Raw genomic sequence first — 7,501 nt, forward strand, 5'->3', positions numbered from 1 at the left:
AGTGATTCCCCCACCCCCACTCTTTCCTCTGAACATTCCTTTGGGTGTCAGTTTGTTTGTAGCCACAGTTGTTACTTTTGTTGTTTGTTTGCAGTTCCAGCTGTTGGGTCTCTCAGAGCCGCGTCTGTCTCCCCCCTAACAGAGCCGAGTCAGCAAAGAACTAAACATGACTATTTCCAAAGCTCCAGGTGTCTGTTTGTTGGTGCAGCTTCCACTTTTTGTAAGTGAAATCTGATTAATTCTCCCCGCCCCCTGCGCCAGAGTCTCCGCCCATTTCCATCTCTTTGGTGGGGGCTGCACTGTAGCTGCAGGGACTGTTGTGTAGTTTTATGGCAGGAAACCCATTGTCCCAGCTTACACCTTCCCATTGCGAGTTGTAATGGAAAGGCGAGATATCTATTAACCCATTGTGTGCCTCAGGGCTCACTGTGGAATATACAAAATGCAGTGGAAATAGGAGGCGTGAGAGTCGTTGCATTTCATGAGAGGCCATTTGCCTTGGGCAGGTGGGGCGGCACATGGGTCGGGGCCATAAGGGACGTAAATCACGTTGGCAGGATAAAAGGGCTAATTACAAAAGAGGTTACAAGAAATTTAAGACCAAGTGACTACAAATGATACAAAGCCTATATGGGGCCCATTAGTTTTAAAGGAGACATATTGGATAAATGGTAAAAATGCTACTTTTGTAGGCAATTATGAATAATATCCGGTGCTGGTTTCCCTTTGGGCTAAACATTAACCCTATCTGTAACAATGGCCCCTTTATTGGAGCTCCCTATAGATCCTCTCAGGTCCCTGTCTGGGTTTCACATGAGGGGTGGGCGTGTCCTAACGGTCCCTGCCAGAAGCACAGTAGGAGGGGGAGAGCCAATCACAGCCCTGCACTCACACAAGCACAGACAGGCTTCAGTTCCCTATCAGGTCAGCCTAGCTGCTGATTGGTTCCTATCCTACAGTGCAGGGTACGGAGGGCCGCCGGCTCCCCAGCTCATCCAGAGAATTCAGCCAGCAGGAAGTGGCACAGATGGGCGGGGCTAGTGGGGTTTGGGGGAATTTCTCAATAAATCAGTCAGAAACACAACTTTAAGCACAATCCTTCTATATCTAGAGGAGTATAATTCCCTGGTACATTCATCATTTTTATAGGATATGTCTCCTTTAAACCTGTGGTAAATAGAGATGTAGCAAACTGTTTGCCGGCAACTAATTCGCGCGAACATCGGTTGTTCTCAAGTTCGCGAACTTTCGGCGATGTTCGCAATATTGGGTTCGCCTTCGCCACACGTGGCGTTTTTCCGCTGTGTATTTTCTGGGCCTAAAATCGCCGCACAAGCCACACATGGTGTTTTTCAGCCTAGTACTGGTGGCCTAAGCAAATCCCGTTTCCATGGTGCTAATAGTGCAAAATAGCAAAAAACGCTGCGTATTTCCGCTAGGTCTGCCAGCTGCCTTTGTGTATACATAGGAATAGCTTGCTGTGCAAATACTGGCGTATTTCGGCCAACGCTTGAAAAATCCGTGCTAAGGCGTTTTCTAGCGTATTTCTGCATAGTGGGGTTTGCTTCGAGTATTTTCAAGTTATTTCTATGGATGATGATATCGGGCGTTTTTCAGCCGCTGAGAGAATTAGAAAATACGCAGTGTAAAAACGCCACGTGTGGCATCAGCCCTCCTTGTAATTTTTCAGAGAAATTTTTGCTTGATCCCCCTCCTGCATGTCACTGCCCAGGTCGTGGCACCCTTTAAACAGCTTTAAAATCAGTTTTCTGGCCAGAAATGGCTTTTCTAGGTTTTAAAGTTCCCCTTCCCATTGAAGTCTATGGGGTTCGCAAAGTTCGCAAATATTCACACTTTTTGGCGAAAGTTCGCGAACGGGTTTGCAAACTTTTTTGTGAGGTTCGCTACATCTCTAGTGGCAAATAGTGTTTCCTCTGCAAAATGATGATGGAGCTTGTGTACTAAAAGGAGCCCAATCAGGAGGAACAAACTGAGCTCCTTAGAGATGAAAGAAAAGGAACAATAAAGCTAAAGGGGGGGGGGGGGGGGGGGCATTAGGGTGGGAGCAGGTTTCTTTAGTTCGGCCAGACAGCCATTTGCCATTTGGTATCAGAGTGATTCCCCCACCCCCACTCTTTCCTCTGAATATTCCTTTGGGTGTCAGTTTGTTTGTAGCCACAGTTGTTACTTTTGTTGTTTGTTTGCAGTTCCAGCTGTTGGGTCTCTCAGAGCCGCGTCTGTCTCCCCCCCTAACAGAGCCGAGTCAGCAAAGAACTAAACATGACTATTTCCAAAGCTCCAGGTGTCTGTTTGTTGGTGCAGCTTCCACTTTTTGTAAGTGAAATCTGATTAATTCTCCCCGCCCCCTGCGCCAGAGTCTCCGCCCATTTCCATCTCTTTGGTGGGGGCTGCACTGTAGCTGCAGGGACTGTTGTGTAGTTTTATGGCAGGAAACCCATTGTCCCAGCTTACACCTTCCCATTGCGAGTTGTAATGGAAAGGCGAGATATCTATTAACCCATTGTGTGCCTCAGGGCTCACTGTGGAATATACAAAATGCAGTGGAAATAGGAGGCGTGAGAGTCGTTGCATTTCATGAGAGGCCATTTGCCTTGGGCAGGTGGGGCGGCACATGGGTCGGGGCCATAAGGGACGTAAATCACGTTGGCAGGATAAAAGGGCTAATTACAAAAGAGGTTACAAGAAATTTAAGACCAAGTGACTACAAATGATACAAAGCCTATATGGGGCCCATTAGTTTTAAAGGAGACATATTGGATAAATGGTAAAAATGCTACTTTTGTAGGCAATTATGAATAATATCCGGTGCTGGTTTCCCTTTGGGCTAAACATTAACCCTATCTGTAACAATGGCCCCTTTATTGGAGCTCCCTATAGATCCTCTCAGGTCCCTGTCTGGGTTTCACATGAGGGGTGGGCGTGTCCTAACGGTCCCTGCCAGAAGCACAGTAGGAGGGGGAGAGCCAATCACAGCCCTGCACTCACACAAGCACAGACAGGCTTCAGTTCCCTATCAGGTCAGCCTAGCTGCTGATTGGTTCCTATCCTACAGTGCAGGGTACGGAGGGCCGCCAGCTCCCCAGCTCATCCAGAGAATTCAGCCAGCAGGAAGTGGAACAGATGGGCGGGGCTAGTGGGGTTTGGGGGAATTTCTCAATAAATCAGTCAGAAACACAACTTTAAGCACAATCCTTCTATATCTAGAGGAGTATAATTCCCTGGCACATTCATAATTTTTATAGGATATGTCTCCTTTAAAAATGTTGTATTTCAGGCTGATTTATTGAGAAATTCCCCCAAACCCCACTAGCCCCGCCCATCTGTTCCACTTCCTGCTGGCTGAATTCTCTGGATGAGCTGGGGAGCCGGCGGCCCTCCGTACCCTGCACTGTAGGATAGGAACCAATCAGCAGCTAGGCTGACCTGATAGGGAACTGAAGCCTGTCTGTGCTTGTGTGACTGCAGGGCTGTGATTGGCTCTCCCCCTCCTACTGTGCTTCTGGCAGGGACCGTTAGGACACGCCCACCCCTCATGTGAAACCCAGACAGGGACCTGAGAGGATCTATAGGGAGCTCCAATAAAGGGGCCATTGTTACAGATAGGGTTAATGTTTAGCCCAAAGGGAAACCAGCACCGGATATTATTCATAATTGCCTACAGGGTTAGGGTTTTCCCATTTATCCAATATGTCTCCTTTAAGAATAATCCTTCTATATCTAGAGGAGTATAATTCCCTGGTACATTCTTAATTTTTATAGGATATGTCTCCTTTAACTTCCTATTAATTGAATTGTCCCCTCTCCAGTCCATAATGAATACTGCTGCCAGGCTCATACACCTCTCCATCCGCTCCTCCTCTGCCAGTCCCTCTGCCGTGCCACTCTGCCAGTCCCTCTGCCGTGCCACTCTGCCAGTCCCTCTGCCGTGCCGCTCTGCCAGTCCCTCTGCCGTGCCGCTCTGCCAGTCCCTCTGCCGTGCCCCTCTGCCGTGCCACTCTGCCAATCCCTCTGCCGTGCCTCTCTGCCAATCCCTCTGCCGTGCCACTCTGCCAATCCCTCTGCCGTGCCACTCTGCCAGTCCCTCTGCCAATCCCTCTGCCAATTCTTCTGCCGTGCCACTCTGCCAATCCCTCTGCCGTGCCTCTCTGCCAATCCCTCTGCTGTGCCTCTCTGCCAATCCCTCTGCCGTGCCACTCTGCCAGTCCCTCTGCCAATCCCACTGCCAATCCCTCTGCCGTGCCACTCTGCCAGTCCCTCTGCCAATCCCACTGCCAATCCCTCTGCCGTGCCACTCTGCCAATCCCTCTGCCAATTCTTCTGCCGTGCACTCTGCCAATCCCTCTGCCGTGCCTCTCTGCCAATCCCTCTGCTGTGCCACTCTGCCAATCCCTCTGCCGTGCCTCTCTGCCAATCCCTCTGCCAATCCCTCTGCCGTGCCTCTCTGCCAATCCCTCTGCTGTGCCTCTCTGCCAATCCCTCTGCCGTGCCACTCTGCCAGTCCCTCTGCCAATCCCACTGCCAATCCCTCTGCCGTGCCTCTCTGCCAATCCCTCTGCCAATCCCTCTGCCGTGCCACTCTGCCAGTCCCTCTGCCAATTCTTCTGCCGTGCACTCTGCCAATCCCTCTGCCGTGCCACTCTACCAATCCCTCTGCCGTGCCACTCTGCCAATCCCTCTGCCGTGCCTCTCTGCCAATCCCTCTGCTGTGCCACTCTGCCAATCCCACTGCCAATCCCTCTACCGTGCCTCTCTGCCAATCCCTCTGCCGTGCCTCTCTGCCAATCCCACTGCCAATCCCTCTGCCGTGCCTCTCTGCCAATCCCTCTGCCGTGCCTCTCTGCCAATCCCTCTGCCGTGCCACTCTGCCGAGCCTCTCTGCCAATCCCTCTGCCAGTCCCTCTGCCAATCCCTCTGCCGTGCCACTCTGCCAGTCCCTCTGCCAATCCCTCTGCCAATTCTTCTGCCATGCACTCTGCCAATCCCTCTGCCGTGCCACTCTGCCAATCCCTCTGCCGTGCCTCTCTGCCAATCCCTCTGCTGTGCCACTCTGCCAATCCCTCTGCCGTGCCACTCTACCAATCCCTCTGCCATGCCACTCTGCCAATCCCTCTGCTGTGCCTCTCTGCCAATCCCTCTTCCAGTCCCTCTGCCGTGCCACTCTGCCAGTCCCCCTGCCGTGCCCCTCTGCCAATCCCTCTGCCATGCCACTTTGCCAATCCCTCTGCCGTTCCACTTTTCCAGTCCCTCTGCCAGTCCCCCTGCCGTGCCACTCTGCCAATCCCTCTGCCGTGCCACTCTACCAATCCCTCTGCCATGCCACTCTGCCAATCCCTCTGCCGTGCCTCTCTGCCAATCCCTCTGCTGTGCCTCTCTGCCAATCCCTCTGCCAATCCCTCTGCCGTGCCACTCTGCCAGTCCCTCTGCCAATTCTTCTGCCGTGCACTCTGCCAATCCCTCTGCCGTGCCACTCTACCAATCCCTCTGCCATGCCACTCTGCCAATCCCTCTGCCATGCCACTCTGCCAATCCCTCTGCCATGCCACTCTGCTAATCCCTCTGCCGTGCCACTCTGCCAGTCCCTCTGCCAATCCCTCTGCCAATTCTTCTGCCGTGCCACTCTTCCAATCCCTCTGCCGTGCCACTCTGCCAGTCCCTCTGCCGTGCCTCTCTGCCAATCCCTCTGCTGTGCCTCTCTGCCAATTCTTCTGCCGTGCCACTCTGCCAATCCCTCTGCCGTGCCACTCTGCCAGTCCCTCTGCCGAGCCTCTCTGCCAATCCCTCTGCCGTGCCTCTCTGCCAATCCCTCTGCCGTGCCACTCTGCCAGTCCCTCTGCCAATCCCTCTGCCGTGCCACTCTGCCAGTCCCTCTGCCAATCCCTCTGCCAATTCTTCTGCCATGCCCTCTGCCAATCCCTCTGCCGTGCCACTCTGCCAATCCCTCTGCCGTGCCTCTCTGCCAATCCCTCTGCTGTGCCACTCTGCCAATCCCTCTGCCGTGCCACTCTACCAATCCCTCTGCCATGCCACTCTGCCAATCCCTCTGCTGTGCCTCTCTGCCAATCCCTCTTCCAGTCCCTCTGCCGTGCCACTCTGCCAGTCCCCCTGCCGTGCCCCTCTGCCAATCCCTCTGCCATGCCACTTTGCCAATCCCTCTGCCGTTCCACTTTTCCAGTCCCTCTGCCAGTCCCCCTGCCGTGCCACTCTGCCAATCCCTCTGCCGTGCCACTCTACCAATCCCTCTGCCATGCCACTCTGCCAATCCCTCTGCCGTGCCTCTCTGCCAATCCCTCTGCTGTGCCTCTCTGCCAATCCCACTGCCAATCCCTCTGCCGTGCCTCTCTGCCAATCCCTCTGCCAATCCCTCTGCCGTGCCACTCTGCCAGTCCCTCTGCCAATTCTTCTGCCGTGCACTCTGCCAATCCCTCTGCCGTGCCACTCTACCAATCCCTCTGCCATGCCACTCTGCCAATCCCTCTGCCATGCCACTCTGCCAATCCCTCTGCCATGCCACTCTACCAATCCCTCTGCCATGCCACTCTGCCAATCCCTCTGCCATGCCACTCTGCCAATCCCTCTGCCGTGCCACTCTGCCAGTCCCTCTGCCAATCCCTCTGCCAATTCTTCTGCCATGCACTCTGCCAATCCCTCTGCCGTGCCACTCTGCCAATCCCTCTGCCGTGCCTCTCTGCCAATCCCTCTGCTGTGCCACTCTGCCAATCCCTCTGCCGTGCCACTCTACCAATCCCTCTGCCATGCCACTCTGCCAATCCCTCTGCTGTGCCTCTCTGCCAATCCCTCTTCCAGTCCCTCTGCCGTGCCACTCTGCCAGTCCCCCTGCCGTGCCCCTCTGCCAATCCCTCTGCCATGCCACTTTGCCAATCCCTCTGCCGTTCCACTTTTCCAGTCCCTCTGCCAGTCCCCCTGCCGTGCCACTCTGCCAATCCCTCTGCCGTGCCACTCTACCAATCCCTCTGCCATGCCACTCTGCCAATCCCTCTGCCGTGCCTCTCTGCCAATCCCTCTGCTGTGCCTCTCTGCCAATCCCTCTGCCAATCCCTCTGCCGTGCCACTCTGCCAGTCCCTCTGCCAATTCTTCTGCCGTGCACTCTGCCAATCCCTCTGCCGTGCCACTCTACCAATCCCTCTGCCATGCCACTCTGCCAATCCCTCTGCCATGCCACTCTGCCAATCCCTCTGCCATGCCACTCTGCCAATCCCTCTGCCGTGCCACTCTGCCAGTCCCTCTGCCAATCCCTCTGCCAATTCTTCTGCCGTGCCACTCTTCCAATCCCTCTGCCGTGCCACTCTGCCAGTCCCTCTGCCGTGCCTCTCTGCCAATCCCTCTGCTGTGCCTCTCTGCCAATTCTTCTGCCGTGCCACTCTGCCAATCCCTCTGCCGTGCCACTCTGCCAGTCCCTCTGCCGAGCCTCTCTGCCAATCCCTCTGCCGTGCCTCTCTGCCAATCCCTCTGCCGTGCCAC

The sequence above is a fragment of the Xenopus tropicalis genome, chromosome 9, assembly GCF_000004195.4.
Source record: "Xenopus tropicalis strain Nigerian chromosome 9, UCB_Xtro_10.0, whole genome shotgun sequence".
NCBI classification, from domain to species: Eukaryota; Metazoa; Chordata; class Amphibia; order Anura; family Pipidae; genus Xenopus; species Xenopus tropicalis.